The following is a 20,636-nucleotide window of genomic DNA, read 5'->3' on the forward strand; positions in this document are numbered from 1 at the left end:
GCACAGTACTGTGTGTATGTATATATATATATATATATATATATATATATATATATATATATATAACATTTTTATAAATATTTCTATTAAGATGTATACGTTTGCATGAATATATGACTGTATCTATATTCTGTTCTTAATATTAACCCTTAATTTATAGTGCTTTTATAAGTGTATGTGGAGTAGAAAATACTACACATTTTTTATCACTTTTTTAAATGTGAGCTAACTAAACAAAATTGTGCTCGTTTGTCACTCTCAAGTTTTGAGTGTGCAGTTTATTGAAGTAAGGCTCATATTTCTTTTGCTTCTGCACAATCTAACAGAAGTTATCTCTATAGTGTAATTACTTGTATTTGCAGGAACTGGATGTCTCGTTCTTTCTCCGTAGCTCTGTGGTGGGTGCTATGCAGTTCATTATGAATCTTTTCTCGGGCTTCCTCTTTATGGGCAATGTCCTGTGAGGCATTTTCTGATAGTTTCTTCAACTGAGTGATATCCTCCAGTAGTAATCGTTTCTCTTGCATATTTGAATCTGTGGAAGAAGGATTTTTGCTAGAATTTACTTGCTATCTTGACTTAAAGGTTGCAATTAGAACATGCTTTACTGAATACAAATGCACGAATGTTCCTCATGTAATTTGACAGGATCTCTTACCCAGTAATAATTAGGGCCTCAAACTTATCGATAATAGTCAAATAACTTTTAAAGGGACAGTCAAACTAAAATTGTTATTGTTTAAAAAGATAGATAATGCCTTTAATACCCATTCCCCAGCTTTGCACAACCAACATTGTTAGATTAATATACTTTATAACATTTAAACCTCTAAATTTCTGCCTGTTTCTAAGCCACTACAGACAGCCTCTTATCACATGCTTTTTTATTTGCTTTTCACAAAAGGAGACTACTAGTTCATGTGGGCCATATAGATAGCATTGTGTTCATGCCCGTTGAGTTATTTAAGAGTCAGCACAACACAGCACTAAAATGCAAGTCAATAGATAATAAATAAAAAGCCATGTGATCAGGGTGCTGTCAGAAGATGCTTAGATACAAGGTAATCACAGAGGTAAAAAGTATATTAATATAACGGTGTTGGATATGCAAAACTGGGTAATGGGTAATAAAGGGATTATTTCCATCTTTCAGTTAGTCACCTATAGATGGGTGAATGTGATAGCCATTAGCATCCATGTTCAGACAAATGATCCAAATAAATAATTTATTTCAATATTCAGATTTTTTTTGCAGATGAATAACAAATAGCATTTTTAGCTAATCAACTAATTAGCAAATCAATGAAAATGTATCAATTCATTTATTTGTTAAAAGGACAGTCCAGTATAAAAATAATGTGTTTTTTATATACAGGCATACCTCATTTTATTGCACTTCGTTTTATTGAAATTTGCAGATATTGCACTTTTTACAAATTGAAAGTTTGTGGCAACCCTGTGTCGAGTAAGTCTATCGGTGCCATTTGTCAAACATATATACACAAATAAACACATAAAGTGCCCCTGTTTTTAATCGAATTTTTAAAAACCAGGCACTTTAGCATCAAAATTTACATTCACTTTAAGGTATGTATACAATTTTTTTAGACAAAATGCTATTGTACACCTAATAGACTACAGTATAGTGTAAATATAACTTTTATAAGCACTGGGAAACAACAAAATTAGTGTGACTCATTTTATTGCTATATTCGCTTTATTGCAGTGGTCTGAAACCAAACCCGCAATATCTCCGAGGTACATCTGTATTTAATTAGGCCTTTAACAAATTAATCAACTTATTTTTATTGATTCGCTTCAATGCGTAGCTAATGGATAAAAGCCTATTTTATTATATTCTGATGGTAAAACCAATGTTGGTGTTAGCATTTGTTCGACCATTTAAATGTTTCTAAAGATCAAATATATACTTATATATATATATATATAATACTTTTTTGGAAACAAATGTTACATTTTGCCACAATGAAGACCCTTAAAATCTGAATTTGTATTTTATTACTTCAAATTGATTATTTTAATGTGAATAAATAGGTTCAATATAACAAACTTTAACATTTGTTTGCCAAAAAAAAAATGAGTGTAAAATTATCAAGAGACAATTTGCCAACATTTGTTAGTTGTAAAAAATTTGCTAAAACATTTACCCATTCCCACAAGTACTGTTCCCACTATCTATTTTCAGTAGTGAAGGACCAGGAAATACCTAAATTGGATTATTTCAATCGCCCCTTTTGCACTTTGTTAACCATACAAACGCTTGGCATTTAAATGAGAGTTTGGGCTTCCATTTCTATTGTGTGAGATTTCCCACCCTTTAAAATAGATAAACCTTGCAAATTATAAACAGTAAAATCAGTTTTTTTATACTTATGTTCAGGGTACATGAGAACATTTAGGGGCCTATCTATCAAGCTCTGTACGGAGCTTGAAGCCCTGTGTTTCTGACGAATCATAAAAGAAAAATTTGTGTTTCATGTCTCTTTACGCATGTTTATCTTACCCCTTAAGTTGTGGCCACTTAAGGACAGATACAGATGAGCTAATTGATCAAGCAACTTATTGTAACAATTGGAAAAATCTTACATTAGCGCCTAGGAGATAGCCGATATGAGTTTTTCAGTGTGACCCCAAAGAAGCCTATTATTTGAGGAATTTAGCACATCTGACTTCCAGATGTTAGCAATGTGTCCTGAACTTTTGCTGGAGTGTTTATATGTAACTTTCCATTTGCAATATGAGAGCAAAAATAAAAGAGCTTTTTATTTAGCGCTAATATTTTTGCTCTCCACTTGTAATCTAGCCCTTTGTGGGAATCCAATTTGAGCGCATATACATTTAAGCAATTATTTTATAGGTCAAATATTGTTCAATGAAACACACAAAAAACATTAAAAAAAGACAACTATATCTTAAAGTGATGGTAAATCAGTGTTTAACAAACGCTAGGATTTTCCATCACTAAAAATAAAGTTGAGTTCAAGTGATCAATTATTAAAAAAAAGGGTACTAAACTCACCCTGACTGTGCCGCTGCACATCTCTAAACTCATCGGCACCAACCGCCCACAGCACAGCGCTCCTCTACCAATGAGATGAAATTTGCACCTCTAAACCAATAGCCATGCGTGTCATCTGTCAGTGTTCTGTATGCTAGCACGGCTATTGGTTTAGAGGTGTAAGCATCACCTTATTGGCTGAAGAGCGATGTGCCACAGCTGAATTTAGCGAAGTGCAGCTGCACAGTCAGGGTGAGTTTAGCACCCTTTTTTAAATAACTGATCACTTAAACTACACTTTATTTTTAGTCATGGTAAATCCTAGCATTTGTTAAAGCTCGGATTTTCCATCATTTTAAGGAGACAGTTTTATAAATAAGGTGAAACTACATTAGGAATGCTTGCAAAAATAAGTTATTTTGTATGCCTCCCAACTTTGACAACTAAGATTTGTGGTCCAGGAGGCTCTTCACTGAGTATGTGTAGTTCAAAGGCAGAGTTAAGATGGTTTAGGAGAGAAACACAGAGAAATCCCATGACTTAATAACTCATTCATTAAAAGGCTAGGTATATGAGAGGTGTAAACTGTCTGAAAGATTTAAACCCTGGGTATGAGGTACTGTGTAATACTGTTCCTACTACTAGCATGTGGGCTATGTGTGTCACTCCTCTCTTCCGTGATCATAGCCGTTGCTATGACCGCGGCGTGACTCGCAGCTCAGTGAGCATGGCCGTTGCCATGGTCACGGTGGTTATTGTGGGCGCGTGGCGATGATGCCATCGCTGCACGCCGTAGTATCCAATGCCGCTCTAGATTCACCTGGGAGGTCTCTTTGGTGTGAACAGGCGCCTATGTAAGTACCTCCTTCACTTCTCTTCCCTGCCCAAGTATAGGTATTCACTTTGTGTTTTTCCTGGGTGCTTGTACGGCTGATATTACTGGATTGCCTTACCATTGCTGAACTCTGCTTGTCTGACCACTCTGCCTGTTTAACCCCTGAACTGCTTGATTGCCTTACCATTGCTGATCTCTGCTTGTCTGACAACTCTACCTGTTTAACCCCTGAATTGCTGGATTGCCTTACCATTGCTGAACTCTGCCTGTCTGACCACTCTGCCTGTTTAACCTCTGAATTGCCTTACCATTGCTGAACTCTGCCTGTCTGACCATTCTACTGCTTTACCCCTGAACTGCTAAACTGCTGGATTACCTTTGTTGCTGACCTCTGCCTGTTCCTGACCATCCTCCTGGTTCACCCCTGAACTGCTAAACTGCTGGATTACCTTTGTTGCTAACCTCTGCCTGTTCCTGACTATTCTGCTGGTTACCCCTGTACTGCTTATCTGGTGGATTGCCTTTTTATTGTTACCGTGAAGGACTGCCCTGTCTACCATGAGTACTGCTTACCTCATTTCTTGAACTCACTTTGTTCTGGGATATTTCCTTATCCTTGCACTTGATGTCGGTATAAGAAGACTACTGGCCAAGTTTGTTCTGATAGAGAAATATCCCATGAGCAGTCATGAGGTAGTAAGAGCAGTCTCTCTTCAGGGACAGACCCTGGGAACACACACCATACACTTGCAGAATGTGGATTCTAAACTAGAGGATATATCCGCTATGCTCTCCTCACTAGTTGCAGAGAAAACCGCTGCTCCTGTTGTTACACAGCCGGCCCCTGCTGCTAGTGCTGCAACTCCCCCCCCCCCCGTTTCTGGAACTATACCCCAGATACTGTTGCCTGACAAGTATGATGGTACTACCGACTGTAGGTGATTTCTCAACCAGTGCAGGCTGCACTTCCGCAACGATCCTCACACCTTCCAGTTTTATCAGCCGATGGTCACTTTTATAATTTATTTATTGAAAGACAAGGCCCTAGCCTGGGTCTTTCCCCTTTTGGAACAGAGCGTTCAGCTCCTGAACGATGAAGATTCCTTCATTTCTGCATTATCTTCTGTATTTGGAACCTCTGGCCGCACTGCTGCAGAGTACTCTCTCTTGGATCTCCGTCAGAGCAATAGATCTGTGGCACAGTACGCCATCAAGTTTCGTACCTTGGCACATGAGACCAGTTGGGATGGCAGTGCCCTCAAAGCGGCCTTCAGGAGAGGCCTGCATGAGCGCATCAAGGACTAGCTCACTTATTGTGATCTTCTATCTTCCCTGGATGAATTCATATCACTTTGTATCAGTCTGGATTCTCGCTTTCAGGAAAAACAAGCAGAGAGTGAGAGAGAATTCGTAGAAACTTTCCCTCTCGCCCTCCTACTCGTCCAATCTCTAGACTATCCTCTACCTCTTCAGCACCTCCTGTTATCTCTGAAGAAGAACCCATGGATCTCTCTTCCCTTAAGTCCTCTGAATCTGAAAGACAGAGAAGAAGGAGATTGAGACTGTGTTTCTATTGTGGTTCTAATTCACACCAACTGAAGAATTGTAATATACTGCCGGGAAAAGTCAACGCTTAGGGGATAAAAGTGGGGTACCTCTAAGCCTGGCCACTACTAATTCCCCTCACCTTTCTCGGATCCTGGTACCTGTTACTTTTACCTTTCTTCAGCATTCAGTCCACGCTCAAGCCTTTATTGATTCAGAGGCAGCTGGTAATTTTCTATATCACTGTTTCATGATACAAGCAGGGTTGCCCTTTCTACAGAAAAAACATTATCTTAAAATAACTACTCTGGATGGCACTCCCCATGGATCAGGTTTAATCCATTTCGAATTAGCACCCTTAGGAGTCCTACATACCGAACAGTTGCAGTTATCCTTGGTCTTCCTTGGCTACGTCAACACAATCCTAAATTCGATTGGACTGAGGGACAGTTGGCCTCTTGGGATAAATCATGTTTCCACTCCTGCCTGACTAAGGTTACTCCGCTCCATCACATCCCTATAGCTAGCCTTCTGACCCCTTCTAATCTTTCCTCATTATACGCAGAATTTATGTATGTCTTTGAAAAGAAAGCAGCTGATGTGATGCCACCTCACCGTCCTTACGACTGCAAAATAGACCTCTTTTCTGGAGCCCCACTTCCTAAATGGAGGACTTATCCGCTCTCGAAAGCTGAAACCAAGGCCATGGAGGAATATATATAAAAAAAAACCTAGCTAAAGGCTTTATTCACCCTTCTTCCTCTCCTGCCGGGGCTGGCTTTTTTGTCAGTAAAAAGGATGGTGGTCTCAGACCCTGTATCGACTACAGAGCCCTAAACAACATTACAATCAAGAATTGTTATCCTATTCCTTTGATAACTGAATTATATGATTCACTCCTGAATGCTTGCTACTTTACAAAATTGGACCTACGTGGGGCGTACAATCTCATTCGTATTTTCCCGGTACATGAGTGGAAGACTGCCTTCAACACGAGATCAGGGCATTACGAATACCTCGTAATGCCTTTTGGGCTGTGTAATGCACCTACTGTCTTCCAAACATTCATCAACAATGTCTTCTGTGACCTCCTTAATCGCACTGTCATCATCTATTTGGATGACATACTCATATTCTCATCCACCCTTGAGGAACATCATGAGCATGTAAAACAGGTACTTCTTCGCCTCAGAAATAATTCTCTGGTAGCCAAACTGGAGAAATGTGAGTTTGATCAAGTTCAAATCCAGTTCCTTGGCTATGCCATCTCGAAGGAAGTTTTTGCCATGTATCCTACAAAGCTAACCGCAGTTCTGGAATGGCCTTAACCCACCTTGTTAAAGGAACTACAGAGATTATTGGGGTTCTCCAATTATTATCACAAGTTTATAAAAAACTTCTCCCAAATCGTTGCTCCACTCACTGAGCTGACTAAACGAAACAGAGACTGCAACAATTGGCCTCCTGTAGTTGTGGATGCTTTCTCTCACCTGAAAAAAGTTTTTTGTTCTGCTCCTGTGCTCCACCATCCTGATCCTGACCTGCAGTTCAATTTAGAGGTTGATGCCTCTGAGATAGGAGCTGGTGCAGTCTTAACCCAAAGGACCCTTTGACCTCCAAGTTGCACCCTGTAGCCCTTTTTTCCAAACGGTTTACTCCTGCAGAGAGGAATTACGATGTGGGTAATCGTGAACTCTTAGCCATTAAGATGGCCCTGACTGAATGGCGTCATTGGCTAGAGGGTACTGCCAATACCATTCAAATTCTTATTGACCATAAGAATCTGATGTACCTAGAGACTGCTCATCGTCTCAATCCTCGACAGACCAGGTGGGCCCTATTCTTTTCCCGTTTTATTTTTATAGTCTCTTACCTTCCTGGAACCAAGAATAAAAAGGCTGATGCCCTTTCCATCAGTTTCCTCAGTCTAGAGACTTTTCTGAAGCTCTTATCGAACACATCATACCTCCCTCCTGTGTGGTTGCTCAGCTTAACACCTCTCTTCTTCAAAGACTGCAATGTGCCCAGTCATGAAAACCTTCTGAAGCCCCTGCGGCTCCTGAGATCCTTTATGGTCCCCCAAACCTTTGCTCTCCTGTGCTATCCTGGGCTCATGATAGCAAGCTGTCAGGTCATCCTGGTTTCACAAGAACCTTAAAACTCCTTTCTCAACACGTGTGATGGCCTACCATGAAGTCAGACTCTCAGGATTATGTCAAGGCTTGTCAGCCTTGTGCTTTTAATAAGACACCCTGTTCCCTACCTCATGGCCTACTTCAACCATTGTTCATACCTAAACAACCATGGAGACACATAGCCATGGATTTTGTTGTAGACCTCCCTCCTTCTGACCATCATACAGTCATCTGGGTTGTGGTGGATCAATTCTCCAAACTTGCTCATTTTGTACCTTTACCTAAGTTACCTACAGCCCAATAATTGTCCACTCTTTTTTTGTTACACGTGGTACGACTCCATGGTATACCCGTGAACATTTTCTCTGACAGAGGCCCTCAATTTATTTCTACCTTTTGGAGAAGCTTTTTACAAATTGCTTGGAAGCACTGTTTCTTTGTCCTCTGGTTATCACCCCCAGACTAACAGGCAGACGGAAAGGACCAATCAGGATTTTGAAGCTTATCTCAGAGAGTATGTCAATTCACAGGATACCAATTGGTCTGGCTTGTTACCCATAGCTGAACTGGCAAAGAACACTCATTGGCATTCTTCTCTACGATGCTCTCCTTTCCAGGTCGCAGTTGGTTATCAACCTCATGTTTTTCCTCTTTCTGCTCATTCCACAGGAGTTACTGCTGCAGAGTGTCGCTTCACTGACCTCACCCCCTACTGGCAATGAATACGCTCTCAGTTACGCTCTACCATCTCCAGATACAAGAGGTTTGCCGATCATCATCAAGCTCATATTCGTGCCTTTTCTGCAGGTGATCGTGTCTGGGTCTCTACCCGACATATCCGCTTATGTCAACCTCGTCAAAAAATTAGGACCTCGGTACATTGGTCCTTATAAAGTCCTCAAAAAAGACTTTCTACTGTTGCCTACAGTGACCTTGCCTAAGACCTTGCAGATTCACCCGGTCTTTCACATCTCCCTGCTCAAACCCTACATCACAAGTAAATATACTCGACTCAGATGTCCTCCTCCACTCATGATTCAAGGGGACCCGGAGTATGAGGTTGCTAGGATCATGGACTCCAGAATTAAATGCAGGCAGATCCAATACCTCGTCCACTGAAAGGGTGACTCTGTGGCAGATTGTTCCCTGCCAGTGATGTGCATGCTCCATCTTTGGTCTCCAAATTCCATGCGGCTCATCCTGTGAAACCGACTCTGGTTCCTGGAGGGAACCTTTGAGTAGGGGGGCTATGTCACACCGCTCCTCCGTGATCATAGCCACTGCTATGATTGCAGCGTGACTCGCAGCTCTGTGAGCATGGCCGTTGCCATGGTCACGGTGGTTGTTGTGGGAGCGTGGCGATGATGTTATTGCTGCACGCCGTAGTATCCGATGCCGCTCTAGATTCACCTGGGAGGTATCCTTGGCGTGAACAGGCACCTATGTAAGTACCTCCTTCACTTCTCTTTACTGCCCAAGTATAGGTATTCACTTTGTGTTTTTCCTGGGTGCTTGTACTGCTGATATTGCTGGATTGCCTTACCATTGCTGAACTCTGCTTGTCTGACAACTCTGCCTATTTAGCCCCTGAATTGCTGGATTGCTTTACCATTGCTGAACTCTGCCTGTCTGACCATTCTACTGCTTTAACCCTGAACTGCTAAACTGCTGGATTACCTTTGTTGCTGACCTCTCTGCCTGTTCCTGATCATCCTCCTGGTTTACCCCTGAACTGCTAAACTGCTGGATTACCTTTGTTGCTGACCTCTGCCTGTTCCTGACTATTCTGTTGGTTACCCCTGTACTGTTAATCTGCTGGATTGCCTTTCTTTTGTTTCCGTGAAGGACTGTCCTGTCTACCGTGAGTATTGCTTACCTCATTTCTTGAACTCACTTTGTTCTGGGATATTTCCTTATCCTTCCACTTGACGCTGGGATAAGAAGACAACTGGCCAAGTTTGGTCTTATAGGTAAATATCCCACAAGCATTACAATGTAAGCGCAAAGTGTGATTAAGATACTTATATAAATTGCACCCACTCCACTGTGCTTACATACTGCTGACATGACAGCTACCAGTAGATGGTCCATCCAGAGCTGTGTATGTCATAACAGAGGATCACTATAAGGAGCATCTCAACGACCCAACAGGAGGAGGCTAGGGGACCAGTCCCTGCAACACCTGTGGCAGACTTGTGACTAGCTCCGTCACCGGGAGTACTTGTGTCATGACCCTATAATCCAATCTTCCCTCTGTCTTTCTGTAACAGTTCTTTGAGGGGAAAAATTGGCCTCTATTCAGTGTAAGGACCCCTCTCAAAAGAGAATATTAAGAGCACCTCAACTCTTCACCTGCCACCTGAGAGGTAACGATTTAGACTGGCTAATCAGTGAGGTGGGAGGGATAGAAAACTGTTGCAGTTTTTTTGGAATATTTACCTTCTCCTAGTGGCCAGGAGTTAAATCCCAGAAGTAATGAGCCCAAGGAAATACACGTTGTTATCATTATTATTATTATTATTGTTATTAATATAAGAATAATAACAAAACATAAAGCCAAATTGTGTCCAACATACAAAACCTTTGTGTGCAATATACTTTTACATTGAAACAGGAAAATAATACAAAATCAATCAATTTAGACCTGTTCAGACTTAGTTGTGGGATTCATTTACTATGGCCTAGATTTGGAGTTTGGCGGTAAAAGGGCTGTTAACGCTCCGCGGGCTTTTTTCTGGCCGCACCATAAATTTAACTCTGGTATCGAGAGTTCAAACAAATGCTGCGTTAGGCTCCAAAAAAGGAGCGTAGAGCATTTTTACCGCAAATGCAACTCTCGATACCAGAGTTGCTTACGGACGCGGCCAGCCTCAAAAACGTGCTCGTGCACGATTCTCCCATAGGAAACAATGGGACTGTTTGAGCTGAAAAAAAACCTAACACCTGCAAAAAAGCAGCGTTCAGCTCCTAACGCAGCCCCATTGTTTCCTATGGGGAAACACTTCCTACGTCTGCACCTAACACTCTAACATGTACCCCGAGTCTAAACACCCCTAACCTTACACTTATTAACCCCTAATCTGCCGCCCCCGCTATCGCTGACCCCTGCATTTTTTTTTTAACCCCTAATCTGCTGCTCCGTAAACCGCCGCAACCTACGTTATCCCTATGTACCCCTAATCTGCTGCCCCTAACACCGCCGACCCCTATATTATATTTATTAACCCCTAATCTGCCCCCCACAACGTCGCCGACACCTGCCTACACTTATTAACCCCTAATCTGCCGAGCGGACCTGAGCGCTACTATAATAAAGTTATTAACCCCTAATCCGCCTCACTAACCCTATCATAAATAGTATTAACCCCTAATCTGCCCTCCCTAACATCGCCGACACCTAACTTCAATTATTAACCCCTAATCTGACGACCGGAGCTCACCGCTATTCTAATAAATGTATTAACCCCTAAAGCTAAGTCTAACCCTAACACTAACACCCCCCTAACTTAAATATAATTTACATCTAACGAAATAAATTAACTCTTATTAAATAAATTATTCCTATTTAAAGCTAAATACTTACCTGTAAAATAAATCCTAATATAGCTACAATATAAATTATAATTATATTATAGCTATTTTAGGATTAATATTTATTTTACAGGCAACTTTGTAATTATTTTAACCAGGTACAATAGCTATTAAATAGTTAAGAACTATTTAATAGTTACCTAGTTAAAATAATAACTAATTTACCTGTAAAATAAATCCTAACCTAAGATATAATTAAACCTAACACTACCCTATCAATAAAATAATTAAATAAACTACCTACAATTACCTACAATTAACCTAACACTACACTATCAATAAATTAATTAAACACAATTCCTACAAATAAATACAATTAAATAAACTAGCTAAAGTACAAAAAATAAAAAAGAACTAAGTTACAAAAAATAAAAAAATATTTACAAACATAAGAAAAATATTACAACAATTTTAAACTAATTACACCTACTCTAAGCCCCCTAATAAAAAAACAAAGACCCCCAAAATAAAAAATTCCCTACCCTATTCTAAATTAAAAAAGTTACAAGCTCTTTTACCTTACCAGCCCTGAACAGGGCCCTTTGCGGGGCATGCCCCAAGAATTTCAGCTCTTTTGCCTGTAAAAGAATAAATACAATACCCCCCCCCAACATTACAACCCACCACCCACATACCCCTAATCTAACCCAAACCCCCCTTAAATAAACCTAACACTAAGCCCCTGAAGATCTTCCTACCTTGTCTTCGCCATCCAGGTTCACCGATCCGTCCTGAAGAGCTCCTCCGATGTCCTGATCCAAGCCCAAGCGGGGGGCTGAAGAGGTCCATGATCCGGTCAAAGTCTTCATCCAAGCGGGGCAGAAGAGGATCTTCCATCCGATTGAAGTCATCATCCAGGCGGCATCTTCTATGGTCTTCCATCCGGAGCGAAGCGGCAGGATCCTGAAGACCTCCAGCGCGGAACATCCATCCGGACCGACGACTGAACGACGAATGACTGTTCCTTTAAGGGACGTCATCCAAGATGGCGTCCCTCGAATTCCGATTGGCTGATAGGATTCTATCAGCCAATCGGAATTAAGGTAGGAATTTTCTGATTGGCTGATGGAATCAGCCAATCAGAATCTAGTTCAATCCGATTGGATGATCCAATCAGCCAATCAGATTGAGCTTGCATTCTATTGGCTGATCGGAACAGCCAATAGAATGCGAGCTCAATCTGATTGGCTGATTGGATCAGCCAATCGGATTGAACTTGATTCTGATTGGCTGATTCCATCAGCCAATCAGAAAATTCCTACCTTAATTCCGATTGGCTGATAGAATCCTATCAGCCAATCGGAATTCGAGGGACGCCATCTTGGATGACGTCCCTTAAAGGAACAGTCATTCGTCGTTCAGTCGTCGGTCCGGATGGATGTTCCGCGCTGGAGGTCTTCAGGATCCTGCCGCTTCGCTCCGGATGGAAGACCATAGAAGATGCCGCCTGGATGATGACTTCAATCGGATGGAAGATCCTCTTCTGCCCCGCTTGGATGAAGACTTTGACCGGATCATGGACCTCTTCAGCCCCCCGCTTGGGCTTGGATCAGGACATCGGAGGAGCTCTTCAGGACGGATCGGTGAACCTGGATGGTGAAGACAAGGTAGGAAGATCTTCAGGGGCTTAGTGTTAGGTTTATTTAAGGGGGGTTTGGGTTAGATTAGGGGTATGTGGGTGGTGGGTTGTAATGTTGGGGGGGGGTATTGTATTTATTCTTTTACAGGCAAAAGAGCTGAAATTCTTGGGGCATGCCCCGCAAAGGGCCCTGTTCAGGGCTGGTAAGGTAAAAGAGCTTGTAACTTTTTTAATTTAGAATAGGGTAGGGAATTTTTTATTTTGGGGGTCTTTGTTATTTTATTAGGGGGCTTAGAGTAGGTGTAATTAGTTTAAAATTGTTGTAATATTTTTCTTATGTTTGTAAATATTTTTTTATTTTTTGTAACTTAGTTCTTTTTTATTTTTTGTACTTTAGCTAGTTTATTTAAATGTATTTATTTGTAGGAATTGTGTTTAATTAATTTATTGATAGTGTAGTGTTAGGTTAATTGTAGGTAATTGTAGGTAGTTTATTTAATTATTTTATTGATAGGGTAGTGTTAGGTTTAATTATATCTTAGGTTAGGATTTATTTTACAGGTAAATTAGTTATTATTTTAACTAGGTAACTATTAAATAGTTCTTAACTATTTAATAGCTATTGTACCTGGTTAAAATAATTACAAAGTTGCCTGTAAAATAAATATTAATCCTAAAATAGCTATAATATAATTATAATTTATATTGTAGCTATATTAGGATTTATTTTACAGGTAAGTATTTAGCTTTAAATAGGAATAATTTATTTAATAAGAGTTAATTTATTTTGTTAGATGTAAATTATATTTAAGTTAGGGGGGTGTTAGTGTTAGGGTTAGACTTAGCTTTAGGGGTTAATACATTTATTAGAATAGCGGTGAGCTCCGGTCGTCAGATTAGGGGTTAATAATTGAAGTTAGTTGTCGGCGATGTTAGGGAGGGCAGATTAGGGGGTTAATACTATTTATTATAGGGTTAGTGAGGCGGGTTAGGGGTTAATAACTTTATTATAGTAGCGCTCAGGTCCGCTCGGCAGATTAGGGGTTAATAAGTGTAGGCAGGTGTCGGCGACGTTGAGGGGGGCAGATTAGGGGTTAATAAATATAATATAGGGGTCGGCGGTGTTAGGGGCAGCAGATTAGGGGTACATAAGTATAACGTAGGTGGCGGTCGGCAGATTAGGGGTTAAAAATTTTAATCGAGTGGCGGCGATGTGGGGGGAGCTCGGTTTAGGGGTACATAGGTAGTTTATGGGTGATAGTGTACTTTAGGGTACAGTAGTTAAGAGCCTTATGAACCGGCGTTAGCCAGAAAGCTCTTAACTCCTGCTATTTTCAGGCGGCTGGAGTTTTGTCGTTAGAGCTCTAACGCTCACTTCAGAAACGACTCTAAATACCGGCGTTAGAAAGATCCCATTGAAAAGATAGGATACGCAAATGGCGTAGGGGGATCTGCGGTATGGAAAAGTCGCGGCTGAAAAGTGAGCGTTAGACCCTTTAATCACTGACTCCAAATACCAGCGGGCGGCCAAAACCAGCGTTAGGAGCCTCTAACGCTGGTTTTGACGGCTACCGCCGAACTCCAAATCTAGGCCTAAGACTTTTTTTATTTCTAATAAATAACTAAATATTTTGTTTATTTAATATTTTAACCATTAATACACCTGATGTACATAATTCACTTGATTTGCTTGTTTCTTAGTTTTTTTGATAAATAACAATTTTCCCCCCAGATCTCTGTGCTGAATTCTATTATTATTATTTTTTACAATACAAAACTACATTAAATTGAACTGCCAAAAAACTGACAGCCTGTGATAACAAACAGAAGACTACAAGAAAGGAACAAAATAGTTATACAATAATAACAGCAATAATGGGAGGAAATAAAAATGACCAAATATGAGTCACAAACATCTTTAAAAAGGTTACATTTCTCAAATAGAAAAAGTACAGCTACTGTTACATGCTCTGAAGTGCAGTTAGTTCTTTATGACATGCAATTTAATGCGTATCTATAAACCTTTCAGTGCTGGAGGAGCTGGAATGGCCACACATACAGACATTTCTAATTACTTGTGGAACAATATATACGCGTACACTGCACTCATGACATTCCCGGGAGGCAGATGCTTTCCTGCAGAACATGTCCTTGTTTGAGTTACTCCTACTGATCTTCTGATTTTCATTACATCCTCTCACGTTGACGGGAAGGAACATTCTCCCTTTTAGAACACTAGAAACATTTAGCATTTGCTCTGCTGTCAGCTGAATTTTGTCCAAGTAACAGGATGGAGATGTCATAATGATAAATAAGCCCAAAGGCATGTTTAGTGGCAGTAAGGATATTTAATTGAGCTAATTTGTGAGCACATGACCTATTTAAAACAATATTTTATTGAAATCACCAAGCAGTTAGTATACTTCCATTCATTTTAAAAGATTCCAGTGTTTTGAATATTACTGCCCATCACCACATGTATCCACAGTTTGGCTTTTTAATGATTTTGGCTTAGATTACAAGTGGAGCATAAAAATTGTAGTGCTCTGGTGCACTAACATCGCTAGACTGCAACCTATAGTGCTCTTATTTTTATTTCCATATTAAAAGTGGAAAGTAAAATGTTATTGCTCAAGTGAAATCCTAGGGCATGCTAATATGAAGTGGTTGGATACGGCGGCTGAGCTAAATCCCTCATCTAATACACTTCTATGGGGCTTGTTACAAAACTCAGATCCTGGCATTTGCTTAAGAGCTAACCTGAAGATACAAGTCTAAAACCATATTTTTATTATTTACTGACAGGGCTGCAATCAGTGGCTGAAAGGGGTTACTCGAATCATGGGCCCAGTGGGCCAGGGGGTGTGACAGGGTTGTTGTGCTAACATCAAGACCGCAATCAGGGTGAAAAGAGTTAATGGAGTCAGGGTCTGGTAGGCCAGGGGAGCCCGGCCCAAACCATCTACTATATAAGCTCACGGTAGCAATAACCAGCCACTTGAAACGGCTGATTAAATATTACGCACCTGCAAATGGACAAATTTGCTCGATTGCGGACATGTGATAATTTAACGGTCCACTTGTAATCTAGCCCAATATATCTATACCTATTTATATAAATGATTATATATATATATATATATATATACACAGTATATATATAGATAGATAGATAGATAGATAGATAGATAGATAGGAGATATATACATATATATATGAATATATATATATATATATATATATATATAATACCGTCCATACCACACAGGATATACCCTCCAAAGGTCGTCTGCCTGGGTGCTATGATGCTTTAAATATTTCCAATACAAATGACAGCACTCTCAGGTCTTTTTTCAAAGTGAGATCAACAAAAGTCTCTTTTTTAATGGAACGTTTTCGAGGAGCTTGTCCCCATCATCAGCATCTGATGCTGATGATGGGGACAAGCTCCTCGAAAACGTTCCATTAAAAAAGAGACTTTTGTTGATCTCACTTTGAAAAAAGACCTGAGAGTGCTGTCATTTGTATTGGAAATATATATATATATATATATATATATATATATATATATATATATATATATATAGGAATATCTATTTATAAATACAAAGAACATATTCTCCTATGTGCAGAACATTGGAATGTGAAATATTTACAGTAAATACACAGTATAACACTTTAATAAATATGAATATTGCATACATATGATTTTACATGTTTCATCTACTCAACTACAAAGTATTTATGTGTTTATATGTGTATATATGTCTGCAAATACACATATAAATACATTAATACATATGTACACACACACATATATATATATATATATATATATATATATATATATATATATATATATATATATGTATCCGGTAGCCTAGCACTCCATCCACAACAATGTATTCACACCCCGGGTGCTATCCTCAAAAAGTAATTATGTCCACGCTGTATCGCCATACAGCGTGCGCCACTCGCACAGGTGCTCCCAGTAAAAATCCAGATCTTTTTTTTTACTGGGAGCACCTGTGCGAGTGGCGCACGCTGTATGGCGATTAATCATTGTCCTGATGAAGGCCCAGGTGTGGGCCGAAACATTGACATCACAATGATTCTTTAACATTTAAAATAAATATTGAATATTATTTTGATCACCTTAAATCCTGTGAGTGCCCTCCATTCTTTGGACATTATATATATATATATATATATATATATATATATATATATATATATATATATATATGTAGAAAGCGCACTCCAACTCGCTGAATAGAAAAATACCATGGTGCAAAATACCACAGTATAATAGATTTAATAATTGCACTCTCTGGATTTAAACCACAGCAATTTTAATGTGTGACGTTTCGGGGCATTCACCCCTTCCACAGACCTCTGAGGAAGAGGTGAATGCCCCGAAACGTTACACATTAAAATTGCTGTGGTTTAAATCCAGAGAGTGCAATTATTGGATCTAATATGGACAGGTCGGAATTCATAAATGGTAAGAATAAATCTATGTTGATTATGTCCCAATATTTCCGTAGATTCTTCCCCACTGTGGTCATGGTGGTAGAAAAAATTGTAAAAAAAAGGTCATGCGATATTGTCAACTGTGTTCATTACTTTCTTCTGGGTCAGATGTTTCAAGGATTTCTTCCCTTTGTTGATATATGCATATCCCTGTGAGGTAAATCTTGACGCCATCTGTTGTAACTGTACTTCTATAGTAGTAGTAGATGTATTGTTAAGTATAATTCTCAACATTTGAGCTGCCGGTATTGCTATTATGAGAGATCGGAGGTGACAACTATGTGCATGGAGCACTGAATTATGATCAGTAGCTTTCTGGAAGAGTGCAGTATTCAACTTAGTATCACTTTTATAGATACTCAAGTCCAGAAAGTCAATCTTGTTATTGCTGTAGTGTACTTTCAGTTTGATGGGACTTTCTTTATTATTAAAGGGACATTAAACACTAAATGAATGCTAGGTAGAATGATGCATTCAAAGAAAAGATTAGTCTGAGAATAACCTGTAGATGTATTTTTTAAAGTTTTATTAGTTGTTTAAATATTGGCAAAATAAGTGTAAAGTTTAAGTGTCTATAAAACAGTGGGAGCTGCCATGTTGTAAGTTAGGTTACCTTATTTGCATTGGCCAATTAGGGACAGTTATAATTAGATCACTAAAGTGTGCAGCCAATGGCTGTGTTGAATATAACAGAGTTCTGCACTTCCATTTCTAACAAGAACGGAAAAGCTCACAATTTCAGAATTGAGTTACAGGAACAGGGGACAAAATAAATAATTAAAGAATATTGCAGAGGTTTTTTTTTATATATAGCATTTATCACTTTATATTACCATCTCAAAGTGTTTAAAGGGACAGTCAAGTAAAAAAAAAACTTTCATGATTTAAACAGGGCATGTAATTTTTTTTTTAGATTCTCTATAAAATCAGTAAATTTGCCCTTGATCCCAAATTTTGTCAAAGATGTATTTAAATGTTTGAAAGTAACGGAATCAAAGGCTTTTTCTGCATCTATAGATAAGATAGCCATGTCAGGTAGATCCTCTCTCCCCATTTCAGATAACAATGTTTTCTCAAGATATTCTAATGTAGTTAAGACCGCTCTAATTTTTGCTGTTGAATTCCGTTTATTTAAAAACCCTGCTTGATCTGCATGAATTATTTTTGAAAGAATAAGCTGTAGCCTATTGGACTATACGATTCTTTTTTCGTCGGGTCCTTTCCCCCTTTAAGTATTAAAGTAGTAAAGGAAGATGAAAATAAAGGTGTGATTAATTTACCATTAATATAGATATCATTGTATAAGTTAGTCAGATGGGGAGAGATTTCTACACATAAAATCTTATAGAACTCACTCGGTAACCCATCAGGCCCTGCTGCTTTGTTAGCAGATAGCTTGTGTATTACATTTTCGACTTCTTCTTTAGAGATAGGGGCATTAAGACTATCGATTAATTCGTCTCTTGGCATAGGGCACACACTTTCCCATATCATGCCCTTTACAGGTATATAGTTCTTGAAAATATTCCACAAGTGCATCCGAGACACATTCTGGGTTCGATATTCGTTTTCCCTTATAATAAAGTTCTTCAATATTTATTTGCTTTTTCTCATTTTCACAAGTCTTACCAACACCTTTCCAGATTTGTTGCCATATCTATACATTTTAGCTTTGGTCTTTAATTCTTTTTGTGCTTCCTGCGCCATTTTAAATGTATCCCTAGCCTCTTTGGCACGCACATATTTTGCCCAATTTAAGGGATTCTTATCCAGCAGGAACTTGTTATACGAGTTGGTCAATGTTTTCCGCATTTCCTTTTCCCTTAACCTCATTTTTTTAAATAAAATTGCGTTGTATGCCAGGATTTCTCCTCTCAGAACTGCTTTCGGAGTTTCCCAGAAAATCTCAGGATGATCTATATAATTAAGATTGAAATGTACAAATTCCTCATATTTAGATCTGAGCCAGGCTTGGAACTTCAGATCTGAGGACAAGAAGTATGGAAAAAAGAATTGCGGTAGTTTAGGTGTTGTTTGTTTAAGCTGAATTTCAAGGGTAATAGGCCCATGGTCGGATAATAGTACAGGCATAATCCCTACTTTTACCACTAGAGGTCCCAGGCGGTCGTCTATTAAGAATAAGTCGATTCGCGAGAGAGTTTTGTACGCTTTTGAGAGACATGTGAAGTCCTGAATATCAGGATTCTGACATCTCCAAATGTCCTGAATTGATCAATTTTGTTTTATTTTATTAAACAATTTAAATTCTAAGTTATCCTTTTTCTGTTTCATGTTTTTCCGAAATCTATCTAGTGGACATTGCGGGGCCATGTTAAAATCTCCGCCCAGTATTAAGTGCCCTTCTCTATAGAGAAGAAGTTTAGCTTGAATATTATTCCAGAATTTCAAATCAAAGGTATTGGGACCATATGTGTTGCACAGTGTGTACAATTTTTGAGCTATTTTTACCTTCAACAGGACATATCTTCCTTCTGTATAAGACTCAGAATGCACAACTTCAAGCTGAGTCCTTTTCCCTATTAGAATGGCCACTCCCCTTTTTCTTCCTATACTTGGTGAAAAAATACATCTCTGACCCAAACAGCTTTCAATTTAGCTGATTCCTCTGAATTTAGATGAGTTTCTTGAATAAATCCTATATCTGTTTGAAGTTTCCTTAGTTGTGTCAATATGGCCTTTCGCTTAATAGGAGTGGAAATCCCCCCCACATCCTATGAAGTTATCTTAAATTTATCTATATTTTATTTATTTATTTATTTTAATACTATTAAATTAAATAAGGCGAGGGGGGAGGAAAGAGGGGGAGAAAAAAAAAAGGGGGGGGAGGGGAAAACAAATACACAGCCCAATTATCCCCATGTACGTCACTCAAGGGGGTTTTCCCAGCTTCAGGACCTAAGTTTACTATGTAGGTGCTGAAACATTAGATGTTGGTAAGTCCAGCGTTATAAAAAATTTTTGGGCTAATTGTGCTTCTGCGAAGAAGTGTGCTACCTCGTTCACTGTAACTTTAAGTTTAGCCGGGTAAATTATAGTGGCATTAATGCCATGTTTTATGAATTTGGTGCAAATAGGGGCTAGATCTCTTCTTTTGGAAGCTGTTTCAGCTGAAAATCCTGAAAAATAAGGATCGTGGCCCCATTAATAGTAATTTGTTGATTCTTATGAAAATATTGTAAAAGAGTTATCTTGTCTTGGTAATTTAGTAATTTTGCAATCACAGGTCTAGGTCTATTAGAATTTTTACCGTCTGTACGAAGTGGGCCCAGCCTGTGTGCTCTTTCCACTAAAAATGATGATATGTTGGGGGGAACTTTTAAAGCTGTAGTTAAAGTGTCTGATATAAAAGAAAACCAAATCATCATATTGTTTCTCTTC

General features: G+C 39.0%; 1 long non-coding RNA gene across 1 annotated transcript in view; it reads right to left on the reverse strand.

Moving 5' to 3' along the window:
• Positions 1-469: 469 nt before the first annotated feature.
• Positions 470-20,636, reverse strand: part of LOC128659572 (uncharacterized) — an 87,789-nt gene continuing 67,622 nt past the window's right edge. The window contains exon 3 of the long non-coding RNA XR_008402431.1: positions 470-535. This is a non-coding gene — a long non-coding RNA (uncharacterized LOC128659572). The remainder of the gene's footprint in view (positions 536-20,636) is intronic.

The sequence above is a fragment of the Bombina bombina genome, chromosome 5 (genome assembly GCF_027579735.1).
Source record: "Bombina bombina isolate aBomBom1 chromosome 5, aBomBom1.pri, whole genome shotgun sequence".
Taxonomy (NCBI): domain Eukaryota; kingdom Metazoa; phylum Chordata; class Amphibia; order Anura; family Bombinatoridae; genus Bombina; species Bombina bombina.